At 34.9% G+C, this 12,961-nt stretch overlaps 1 protein-coding gene across 3 annotated transcripts in view; it reads right to left on the minus strand.

Annotated features, from left to right (window-relative positions):
• Window positions 1-4,454: 4,454 nt before the first annotated feature.
• Window positions 4,455-12,961, minus strand: part of LOC150087202 (far upstream element-binding protein 1-like) — a 241,664-nt gene continuing 233,157 nt past the window's right edge. For all 3 annotated transcript variants that reach the window (XM_090373028.1, XM_090373027.1, XM_090373026.1), the window contains one exon: window positions 4,455-5,154. The gene's annotated coding sequence lies outside the window, so the exon portion shown is untranslated. The remainder of the gene's footprint in view (window positions 5,155-12,961) is intronic.

Below are 12,961 nucleotides of genomic sequence, written 5' to 3' on the forward strand. Positions count from 1 at the left end.
ATACACAGTAGTATGCATTTTTCAGTTTCCATTACATAAAATTATCGATTAAAAACATATGGTAAAACCATTGAAAAATCATAGATGTTCAAAGCAAGGATATAAATGCCCATGGGAAAAGTCTGAGCCAAACAATCAATATATAAGACCAGAAACTGTTATGCAAATCAGGTTATCTGTAAAAGATATACAAGTACAGCAAGTGATTTTTCCATTAAAACCATCTATTAATAATGTGTTTTTTCTTATTTTTTAATAATGTGACTTTCCTATATTAACTCTCTTTCTATAGTATGAAAAAGATGGCATAAAATTACAGATGGCGGTGCAGAAGCATAAATCACATGACTAATATTTTCCCAACTAATAGCTTATAATAGTTACCAACCTGTTCTCCATTCTGTACTGTGAGAATTAAATACTAAAGTGACAAGGCTATGTTTTTACTTTGTTTTTTTTTTTTAATCCATAGGTAGAAAAGAAGAAAACTTCCGAGAACATTCTTGGAAGAATATTTCGGAAAAATATTCTCACAAGTGGATAACAGAATTCATCTGAATTTCCATTTAATGTCATTAACCTCAATTTAATTGACAGTGTGCAACCACTAGATGTAACACTATAATAGTCATACAGCAATAAGTAAAAAAAATCTAATGTGTTTAATGATATCAAATATAGTCTTATTAATAAAACTAATGGACAATAATTGATACTATACGGGAAAGCAATAATCGTGATAACAGCGCAATATACTGATTGTAATAAAGTTAACTAGATTTCAAGAATAAAAATTTTCCAATCACATGATTTAAATCTAGAAAGGAACTAAATACTGAAACCACTGAAAAAGGGTGAATGGCCTGGATAAAAACAAATACATTTGCCTAAAAAGCACTGTTCATGTAATTTTATTAATAAAATTAATGTTAGTCAGCAACAAAAAAAAAAAAAAAAGCTTTCCTTGAAAATACAATGGCAATGGTTGTACCATAAGTGATGCCTCTTGGTCTATCAACTGTGTATTAAAGCACTTTATTATGGAAATTTGTATGCTTAACACTCTTATCACATAGATTAAGTATATTCATATTTTCAGTCTTTGAACTGCTTTAAATAGTGTGTCCATATGAAAAAATACAATTTATAACAGGTGGCACCATGAAAGCAACTTTGAAAATCAAAGGAGGAGACTGTACCTGTTAGCTCCAGTTGTCCGATCTGGGCTTATGAGAAAAAGCCAACATTTAAAAGAATTTATGAAAAAAGGTTTTCATTTTTACAAATTTTCACAAAGAAAATCACCCCACAAGGCCAATTCCTACTGGGAAACTGACTACTGCAAATCCACACACACACACATTTGGCAATCTCACTTGCAAAAGCATTAAAGTAAATTATTGTTTCCTGCCATGTATTTTTGCCTTCTAGGTGTTCTGGCATTATTAGCATTAGTGGAGGCATATGATCCAAAAAAGCAAGCTTATGCAGCATCAGCAAAAAACCTCTCATTTCACCCCTCCATTCGTTTCAAATGCCTGTCCAGCTCAGCCTTAATTTATTTAGGCTATCAGCTTCCACAACAAAAGATGGAAGTCTGTTCCACCCACTGGCTTAATTTATTTAGGCTATCAGCTTCCACAACAAAAGATGGAAGTCTGTTCCACCCACTGGCTAAATGCAAATTTTTGCACATCTATTCTACAACTGTCTTTCCTCAATTTGAATCTATGTCCCCCTCAAGCTCTTAAGCTGAGCAAGAATCCCATCAGCATCAAGATGTCAAGGCCTTATACACCTCAATCAGATCATCTCACAGGTGCCTACTCTCCAGGCAGATTATCCGAGACAATTAAGCTAATTTGGTGAATTTTTGGCCAAGGAAGGATCTACAGATCTTACCTTGGCCCATTAGTCAGCCTTTGCTGATAAAGGCTGACTAATGTGAGGAAAATTAGGGCTAAATTGCAATTGGCATCAGCCAAAGATGGAGGAAGAAATTAAATAAGGGAGAAATAAGCAATAAAAATAACTTGTAAGGTCTACTGCAGTGAAAACATGTCTTACAGAAAAAGGAAGGCACAGTACTGTCAGCAAGAAAGATAATAATAAAAAAAAAAAAGCAACAGAACTTAATTGATATGATCTAATAATACAAGAAACTTTCACTTTCATCTTCTGAGTGGTGCAATTTCCCATCACTCAGAAGGCAAAAGTGCACATCAATATTTTACTAAACTATCAACATTGGGTTCAAATATGTTTGGCATAATGGAAACTATTTTTAGATCAAATGATAAACAAGTGTGAGTTATAATAAATGTTTGGAAATTGAACTCTATCTATTATATTTTAAAATTTTTAAGACCAAGCAGCATTATTTTTGGTATAACTTTCATGTTATCACTCCTCTCTCCCCCCCCATAAATAACCTGAAATGGGCAAATTGAAAATAAAGTGACCATTAATCAGTAACAAATTTAACAAATTAATAATCAGCAATTAATAACACTAACTGTAAATGAGATTTATTTAAGTGTTATGAAAGAGAAGTATAAAGTCTGATATATTTTACAGTTAACCTATTCCACAATGATTAAATTCAGGTTTGTTTCAAGAAACATTTTTCTGCAACAGCTCAGCAAAAAATACTGAACTCCATCTTGCTATATATCTAAATTTAAATGAACCTATTATCTTTCTGAATATGATGTCATTACTGAAAATAAAAAGAGGAATCAAATCAAAACTGACGTAGTGACTACAATGAAATAGGAGTGATGCAACTACCAATTAAAAGTAATCATTGAGGGCAGCATAGTAAATCAAGAAGGCTAAGGTTTTTAACATTTCAAAATGTTAATATGATTTTAGAATTAAAAAACAATGTTTTTATAGATAAAATATTCATTACAAAATCAATACCTCCCTATAACATTAGAAAGAATAAGATAAGATAAAATATAATTAAGGTTGCACATTCTTGATATACCAGGTAACAAATTCATGTTAATCACACATCCAAAAAACCAAATTTTCCATAATTCTCCCCAGAATTCAGAATCCCCCCCCCCCCAAATAAAAACAGTCATTAAAACTATAGTCACAATGACAAGTCATAAATTCAAATTTAAAATTCATCAATTAACATTCCCATTCATGTACAATGATATAAATAACATTTCCCCAGTAAGATCCCAGGTGAATAGCTTTATCTAACTAGATGGCACCGCCACACTATTTAAGTAGTAAAAGAGAGAGAGAGAGGGAAAAACCTTCCTTGTATTTACAGCATATAAGTCAATTTTTGAAGGTGTAAAAATTACTTCTAAAACCATTATAAAATTATATGTCAAGTACAAAACAGACTGCAGACCTTATGGGGGGGGGGGGGCTTTACACAAAAGAAAACAAAAGAGTTATGTTTTTAAGATATTAATTTTAAAGGCACGGTTACTCTTTATGAGACGAACAGCTGAAAAAACTGGAAATAAGGTATTTTAAGAGAGGTTAATTAACAGAGAAGAATTTACATTTAGTGAAAATACAATCACAAAGATCACAGAATAAGAAGAAAAGGGAAATAATGCTCAAGAGAAAAGACAAGAAGAATATTATCACACTTGCTTAATGTAACGATGAGAACACTGATGGCAAGGTAATCTGTAAATGTGCCAGTGTGAAGCTGCAAAAAGGAGATGAGTTAAACAGTCTTATTTTTTTAAAAGATTTAATGGAGAGGCAGTTTGATATGCACCAGTATCTCTGTACACATTTACTGCAAACAAGACAGCTAATAATCACTTAGACTTCAGAGGGCAAATTGCCAATGCAGAGCATGAAACAAGTTGAAGAAAACCATCAGATGCCAAGAGCAATGTAACACTGGAAATAATAAATTATTTAAAAATCCCTAGAAATATCAAGTGGCAGTACTAGTTGGGCAGTACTATTAAGTCATATAACAGGAGTTGAAATGCTTCAATGAATTTATCTTTTGTAAAATTCTGAAACAATCACATGTTAACCGAAAAACTGTTACCCTGAAGCTGATGCCAATTAATATTTGAGAAAGCACAATTTAAAAATTCCAGATTGAAACTGTTGCATCACAAATTGCAAGTTTATAATAATTTATCATTGCAGAAAAAGGAGGTGGGTTTAATGAAGCACAGGAAAAATTAGTCTCCAGATAATCTTCTAATAAGATAATGCAATGGGCTAATTGCATTAGATTTGATGCACCAAGCTTCATTAAGAATTCAAATAATATTCAAAAATTTTTCAACATTTTGCCAAATACAAACTTCTGTTTGATCAGTGGTCATTCAGAGTGGATAGCTATAAAATGTTTATTCAAACTAACATTAACAAAATAGTTTTATTAAAATCTGAATAAACATTCATTATAAAAAATGTCAGTGACTCTTGTTAGATTTAATAAGATCAATGAATTCTAAGCGAAATTTTTATTAATGACAATAATACAAACTGGCTAACCAGCTATTATAGCTGTTGACATTACATAAAAGACAATCCCTTACTTAAGGGCTTAATGCTGCATGTGCAACGCATATTACCTCCTCTCAAGGGTAATGATTGGTCCTGCTGATTCCTGGAAATCCAATTCACGATAACAAAAATTCGGATGCAAGATAGTGATTTACTATACATGACCTCCTCTAAGAGGCCTATGATTGTTTATCGTTAGTTCTTAAAATGCTATACAGTATTTTGCACTAAGTTTAAAATAAAATATGTGCAGTTTTATGGTGCAGCAACTAATGCCAAGGGAATGTTTCCAACTAAGTTGGATACTAACAGTCTACAAAAGAACACACAAAACATTTACATATAAGGTAATGCAGTATATGAAATAACCTGTCCTCCCAAATGAAAAGGGAGGGGAAAACTCTTGATTCAATCCTGGAAAGTCGGTCCTCTACTTAATTATTTTTAATATTATTTTTTTAAACTTTTTACTTCCAAATGATGATGATGATGATGATGATGGTGATGATAAACCACATTGTTACCATTATTTTTCTCACTGACAAAATTTCACAATCACATTATGAGAAATGGGCAAAACCTGGCAACTCGAAGGTGGCATCACCAGAAGACAAATTTCAACCATGAGAGCAGCAAGGAGGTCTGTAAAAAAATATAACAATAAAAATAGAAATTTCACTGTTCATAAATTTATCATGTTTGTTGTTGTGAAAAACAACAAGTAGAATAAACACTATTTTTAATATCTAAAAAATCTATTCCCAGTTTAAACAAATTTATACAATCATCCTATAACAAAATACTTACCTCAGCTTACCTGTTAATAAGGTTTCTGTAAATTTTCACACCCACTATAGGCTCTGGCAGTAACTCCAATCAGAGAGAGTTTGGGATACTGCATCCACATAGTTACCAGATATACCACGTTTTCTGCTCACATCCAGAAGTTAAAGGCCATCTGTAGCAACTCTGATTGAGCGATCGTCAGACAACGGATAATTATACTGGTTTCTGCAGTCAATCGTAAACCATAGTTCGAACAAATACAATACAACCAAAGTTGAAGAGCCATAGGCAATTGCAACATGACACGGCAAAACTATTTATCGCTTAGTATTTTCTAGGATATCATAAGATGATGTAAAGATATTAAGAAAGCAAATGGAATTTTAGATGATGCAGGGTGCAATCAATTTTCTTTAAACATCCTTCCTAACTCACACCAATTTCATAAAAAGAAATTGCATAAAATATCTAGTTTCTCATCTGATAACTGTACAAATAGATATTAAAATATTTCAATAACGGATTTATTTAATTTTTTTCTATATACAGGAACACTCATATTTCACGATTGCTAGTACAGATAAAATAGCTCACTATTTACAGCATGTATTTCTTTTTGAACAATGAATTTAAAGGTGTACATAATTTTACTATCACAAAGGAAACAATGTAAATAGCTGTTATGCTAGCCCTTGAAATAACATTCAATATTGGAAACAACTGCAAGGCATACTTCCTCTAACTTTTGTAAAGGTTTAGACTTGCTTTCTAATGGTTGTAATTACTAAATATACCATAAAAACATTAATCTAGCAACACACTATAATTGAGGGGAAAGCTTAGTCTGATCATAGTCTTTAATTACTTTATTCATCACAGGGTATAAGTTGATTTTCTTAACAAAATGGTACATTCATTTTATTCCTTGTGGTCCTGTGCATAGGATCATGCAAGGGCCATATTAATTCCCTTGAATTAACATTTCTCAATTTAAAGTCATACATTTTAAGACAATGATTCTCCTGCACTTCAAGAGTGAATTGTTGGTTCCCAGATGAATCCTGAATATAGTGTCAAACGAGGTTATATAGCATTATCTATTTTATAAGTTTGAAGATCTAAATTTGTACAGTTAATTTTAAAAAAAGTGACTATACATTTGTATTTATTATTTTATTGCATAAAATAAGTACTGTAAATGAAATGTAATATAAACTTAATCAGTAAAGACTACATGAATTTTTTCTCTCTCTTTGATGCCAGTTCATCTATTTGTATATTTTTAAAATACTGTTTAAAATTTAAATTGTTATAGAATGAATTTAAATCTCATGCTATAACAGGACTCCACTGACCAAGAGAATATTCTTGGCAGTGAAAGGACTACCTTTGGTGATTCGACTATATGATTACAAAATTGGCAGTCAGTGCCATGGTCACAGTTAATTAGTCTGTGGCAGTCATTCTACTTACTAGCATTAAACAGTAGAAGCAGGCATATGATGCAAAGAAAGCAAGCTTATATACAGCATCAGCCAAAAAAAAAAACTTCCCATTTTTCTTATTCATTTGCCCAAAAGTTTGTCCCAGCAATAAACCACATTCCTGCAGATCAATTCTATAACTGTTTTTCCTCAATTTGAATTTACAACCCCCTCAGGTGCATAATCTGAGCAAGAAGAAGAATCCCATCACTATCAAGTTTCTCAAACCAAACATTACATGGATGTTCACCAGTTTCGAAAGTTCTTTCATCCAACACGGAAACCACATCAAATGAAACCGATTCATTCTAAATCTTAGTAAAATTCTCCACAATTTCAATGAATTCAATACATTGCACATGGTATCGCTAGTTCTCCCTGCAATGAAGAAAAAAATATTGGCTGTATATATTTTAACAGTTCATGAGCTGATGTGCCACAACAAGAATGTCAGATTTGTATATTTTTGGTGAAAAATTTTTAGAAACAGTAAAAGATATTATTAAAAGAAACAAGTAAACCTTTTAGTCACAATTATGAGAGCAACCTTTGATTCAGAGGCAGAATCACACATTTGAATCCATCCACCCTGAATGTTTCCCCTATTGATAAAGGAGGATCAAAGGGAGAAGTAACTAACTAGAACAAGCTTGACTTCTGTTCCAAGGAAAATAATGGAATTATCAAATAAATAATTGGACAGGAATGCATAGCAATCAGAGCATGGATTTGTTAAGAAAACATCCTGCCTGAGCAATCTGGTTGGCTACTACATGGTAACAAAAGAAGTGGAGGGAGAAAAATAATTCTTACATCACGACTTAAATTCCAGAAAAGCTTTCGACATAAAAGCTTTTCTGGAATTTATGTGGAACAGCTTTTTCTGAAAAGCTGTTCCACATAAAAGCTTGCTGTATAAGCTGGAGAGGGATGGCATAAGTGGCAAGTTCTATGGATAAAAGGATGTTCAAGTGGTAGATGGCAAACGGCAGTTATTAATGGGCAGTAAATGCTCCTCTTGGCCTGGTGTTATTAATCGCAAACTTCAAAGAGTAGTGCTGGGTCACTTACTGTTTTCAATATTTATTAATAATACTGATAAAGGCATAGCAAGCTTAATCCCAGGTGGTAGATGACTTTCATCAACCGGTGAAATACCACCACTTTGCTTATTGGAGGCTTGAAGTGGTGAAATCTATGTTTAGTCTCTAGAGCAAAGTTTCCGGCATCCCCCCCCTCCCCCCATACTTCTCCTTCAACCCATGCACGGTACTAAGTACTATAGGTTTTGATACCTTTCGTGTTTGGGGTTTTCATAAAAAAAAAAAAAAAAAAAAAAATTTTCTAAATTTACAGATGGTACCAATGTTGGTAGGGTGGTAAATGACGGGATTCAAGGAAAGACTTTTGCAACAAGACCTAGAGAAAAAAATATTAGCCAGATGAGCTGAGAAGTAGTAATTGGAGTTTAACATTGGCAATGTTAAATTTCAGAAGATTATTTATTAGAAAAACAATCTATCCTAAAGGCATGTACAGATGCCAGATTTACATGGAAGAAGTAATTCCAGGATAACATCCCAACTGGGCAGTACCACACTCAAGGAGAAAGGAAAAAGCCCTGTGATAATTACAGTCCTATGTGAAGTTCTCTGGGCTGCATGCTAGGACAACTCATGGTGTTCTGACAATGATAAAAAGGAATTTTGCCAGCAGGAAGGAGGTGGCTGTTCCACTACATAAGGTAATGACCAGCCTCATTTTAGGTAGAACATGGATCTGTTAGAATGGGTGCAGAGAAGAGCAATGATATTAGTGAGGGGAACAAAAGGGTTACCAAGGCTTCAAATTCTTCGAATTACAGTGTCTGGAAAGTAGACATCTGCGAGGGGATCTAGCCGAAGCATCAGCCCTTAATGTAATGAGTAAATTAAATTTGGGTGGCATCCTAACTACTGCTTGAACAGCATACATAAACTGCAGCCATTATCAACCCACTGCAGGATGGAAGCCTTCTCAAAACAATTCATGCTGAGAGAAATGGACCATAATCTGCCACCTGGTCCAGTGCAGGTTGGCAGATCGACTGTATTTAGCAGCCAGGGGATTGAACCCAGGTCTACTCAAAGAGGGTGTGCTATTTCACTCCTGCTCCTGACCACTCGGCTACTGAGGCTGGTGAACAACCTACATACGTAGGGGGGCATAAATTCTCCGCCCCCTCATGTAAAATGGAAAAAGACGACTGTGCAATAATGTGTGAAAGTTTGCTTTCAGCAAGATTGTGACTTAATTATTAAAACAAATTTCCATCTGATGTTGTAGAGATAGGTAGTTTGTATAAATTTAAAGAAAAAATTAGACAAATTATTAAAAGGAATGGACAAACAGATGAGTTAGGTGGTTATTTATTTTTATTTTATTATTAATTATTTTAATTTTTTGCTGCTGATGTATAAGCTTGTTTCCTTGAATCATTTGCCATTAGTAACAGTTCTGGGTTAATTGGGAGCTTTACATGTCAAGTTGACAATTACCCTCCTTCCTTGGGTGCACATTTTACTATTTTTATTTATATTTTTATGGATGTAATTATTTTCATTTTATTCCAATTTATTTTCAGTTTTACTACAATAGCCAGTTTTGTTGTGTTTCATCATTGTGACAAAAATTATAAATTACTTAATAAATTGGTTTGTATTATAACTGAAACTAGATATGCACACGCCGTGATATAATTTACATAATTTTACTTTAATTGGTCTTTAATTAAAGTTCAAACAAAAATTAAATATAAGATTATCTTATTTCAGTAATGTTTTTTTTTTTTTTTTATGTGAACCCCAAACACAAGAGGTATTAGAACCTATAGTACTTAGTACCGTGCTTGGGTTGGAGGTTGAAAAGACGAAAGAAGATATTTGTTGACATTGGACTTTAACTTCTGTAGAGTGTAATTTTCAGGAAATACGTATGAAGGAAGGTTGTTCCAGAAAATGGCAGTTGAATGAATAAATGAGGAAGGTGAAAAGTTGGTTCTGTGGGTTTGAAGTTGGACAGTAAATGAAGGTTGGCTGGTAGCGGCACATGTTCGAACTGTTTTGAAAGAGAGAGTGGGCATTATAGAAGCCAATTCAGAAGAACAGTGCCCATGGAAGTATCTGTAGAAGAGGCATGCAGCAGAAACAGTACGTCTATGAGAAAGCGAGTGGAGAGACTCTGTTAGAGATGAATCATTAATTAACCTAACTGCCCTCTTCTGAATGGAATCAAGAAGCCTGAGAGAGGTTTTGGGGGCACCACCCCAGTTGTGGGAACAATATTCCATGGCAGGGCGGATTTGCGATTTATACAGAGTGAGCAGCTGTTTGGAAGAAAGTAACGCCGAGAGCGAAACAGAAAACCAAGTTTTTTAGATGCAGAGGAAGCAATATTTGTAATGTGCTTGTGCCAAGCCCAAGAGAGATTAGAAGTCAGGGTAATCCCCAAAAGAGATATATCATTTTGCCTAGAAATCTGAGTGTCACTAAAGATAAGCATAGGAGCAGAAGAATCCTTTTGGCGAGATATAAGACAAGACTGAGTTTTAGAAGGGTTGAAATCAACTAAGTTGTCTTTGCCCCACTGGAGAATTACCTGAAGATCGGCATTTAAGGAATTGGTAGCAGATTTGAGAAGTTGAAGCTGATTGAGCAGGACAAGGTTTTTTCAAAATGGAAAGTGGAATGCAATGTGCCATCATCGGCAAAACTATGGATAGGATTTCCACTCAATGGAAGAAGGTCATTAATATACAAGAGGAAAAGAGTGTGGGGAAAGAACTGAACCTTTGGGGGACAGCGGCATTAGTTGAGAAGTTAGAAGACAGAGAGCCATCTACCATCACCCTCAGTGAGCAATCAGAGAGAAAACTGGATAACCAATTACTAAAAACAGTTGGCAAACCATAAGATGGAAGCTTGTTTAGAAGACCTTTATGCCAAACACGATCAAAAGACTTTGAGATGTCAAGAGCAACTACTTGTGTTTCACCGAACCTTTCCACTGAATTAGTCTACAAATGAGTAACATAAGCCAGAACATCACGAGTGGATCGACACTGACAGAATCCATACTGGCGATCGTTGATCCGACGGAAGGTTTCTAGCTAGTTTAAGAGTTGGCGGTTAATTGATTTCTCCATTACTTTAGAAAGAGTAGAAATAATTGCAATGGGACAATAATTGGATGGGAGAGATTTGTCACCCTTTTTGGGAACTGGCTGGATATGAGCAAATTTCCAAGCAGAAGGAAAAACACCTTTGGAATAAGAAAGTGAAAAAAGGCGGCAAAGAATAGGAGTAAGTTCAGGAGCACAGGTTTTGAGAACAAGTGAAGAAATACCATCAGGACCTGGAGTTTCTTAGCATCAAGATTCATCAAAATCCTTCTGATATCCTTCTGACGGAAGACCACAGGAGGCATTGAATGGAGTGTGTTGGGAATGTTGGGAGGTGTTTTACCAAGATCATTAATACATGAGCTGGAAGAAAAATGGGATGCTAGCAGGTCAGCTTTATCCTTGGTTGAAGTGATAACAGAACCATCTGGTTTGGACAGATGTGGGAGCAGAGATGGACAAAAGTTGCGGCCAATAGCTTTGACAAGAGACCAGAATGCTCGGCTACCATTAGGGCAAGAAGCAAGTTTTCTACTCTTAGCCTGTTCAAACTCTAGTTTGGACTGATTAATAACTGCTTTACAATTGTTGCGGACTTTGGTTTAGCAGAAAATGACACTGAAGAATTAGAAATAAGCCAATTACGATATGCAACATTCTTCTCTTGAACAGCCTTAGCACATTTATTGGAAAACCAAGGTTTAGATAAAGGACGAGATTTTAAAGTGGAGTGTGGGATAAAGGATAAATTCCTGCAAGAATAATTTCACTGACACGATCTGAGCAAACATTGACATCAGAAGTTTTGAAACAGTAATCCGACCAAAGAAAAGAAGTCTCACAGGTCATCCCATTTTGCATTCTTGTAATACCAAACAACATGAGGTTGAGAATAGCCATGAGATAAAGGTTCCATTGGAGAAGAGACACCTAGTTGTGATCTGAAGTGCCTAAAGGAGCTCTCACTTCGACCGTGTACTTAGAAGGGTTGTTTGTGAGAAAAAGATCAAGAGTATTGGCTGTATGATTAGGATTGTCCGGTATTCTTGTAGGTAAATGAACAATCTGTGCTAGGTCATTAGTAATTACAAAAGCCTCAGCATCTCGACCTGCTGGGTCAGTGTGACTAGAAAATGGAAGCCAGCTGGAGTTGTGAACATTAAAATCATCAAGGAAAATTACCTCACTGTTACGAAAGTTGGACTGGAGAAAGTCAGGTTGCAAAGAGAGGAAGTCAAAGAGCTCCAAGTGATTAGTGGAGTTGGGAGAACGGTAGAGAGATAACAGATGAATTTGACACAATGAGGTAGAGATTTTAAGCCAGAGAAGGTCAAAGAGAGGAGATTCCAAATTGCCAAGTCTCTGACAGGGAATATCAGAACGGACATATGCACAATACCACCTTTGAGGTGAAAGGAATCATACGGCGAATAATTTGGGCATCTGAGATGAGCAGTAGTTGAATCAACCGATAACTGAGATTCTGTCAGAAAAAGTACATGTGGTTTGGCAGACTGCAAGTGGAAATGGACATCGTTGAGATTAGAATTGAGACCACATATATTTGTGAAGTGAATTAGGAAGTGCTTATGGCCTTAATTACTCATGCAGCATAAAAAAAAAACACAACTCATACTGTCTGTATCTATCGATGTAAAGTACCTATTCAGTGAAATCAAGAATTCAGTGCAGATAACCCAGGAAACATCCTGCTGCATCAGGGACCTTTCCTGCATCCATTATGTAAGGGTAAGATTTCCTCTTAGTATTCATGTACAATAAAAACTGCTTATCCTCCATTCTTTGCTCCCTTAGTCAGAAACTTCCCATAGTCTGCTTTTGCTGGTTACAGAGGAATAAAAAAGTACTGAAGTCTATAACTACAAATACCACAGAAAAGGTTAGTCCAGCAAAAGCAGACTATGATTTGGAAAAGATTTGGGGGTTATGAATGATATGGTCAGACACAAAATTCAATTCTCCAAACAGTGCAGACATGTGGCAGGGAAGGTCACAGTGT

Source organism: Mastigoproctus giganteus, chromosome 4 (genome assembly GCF_048544385.1).
Source record: "Mastigoproctus giganteus isolate SK-2022 chromosome 4, ASM4854438v1, whole genome shotgun sequence".
In the NCBI taxonomy this organism is placed as follows: Eukaryota; Metazoa; Arthropoda; class Arachnida; order Uropygi; family Thelyphonidae; genus Mastigoproctus; species Mastigoproctus giganteus.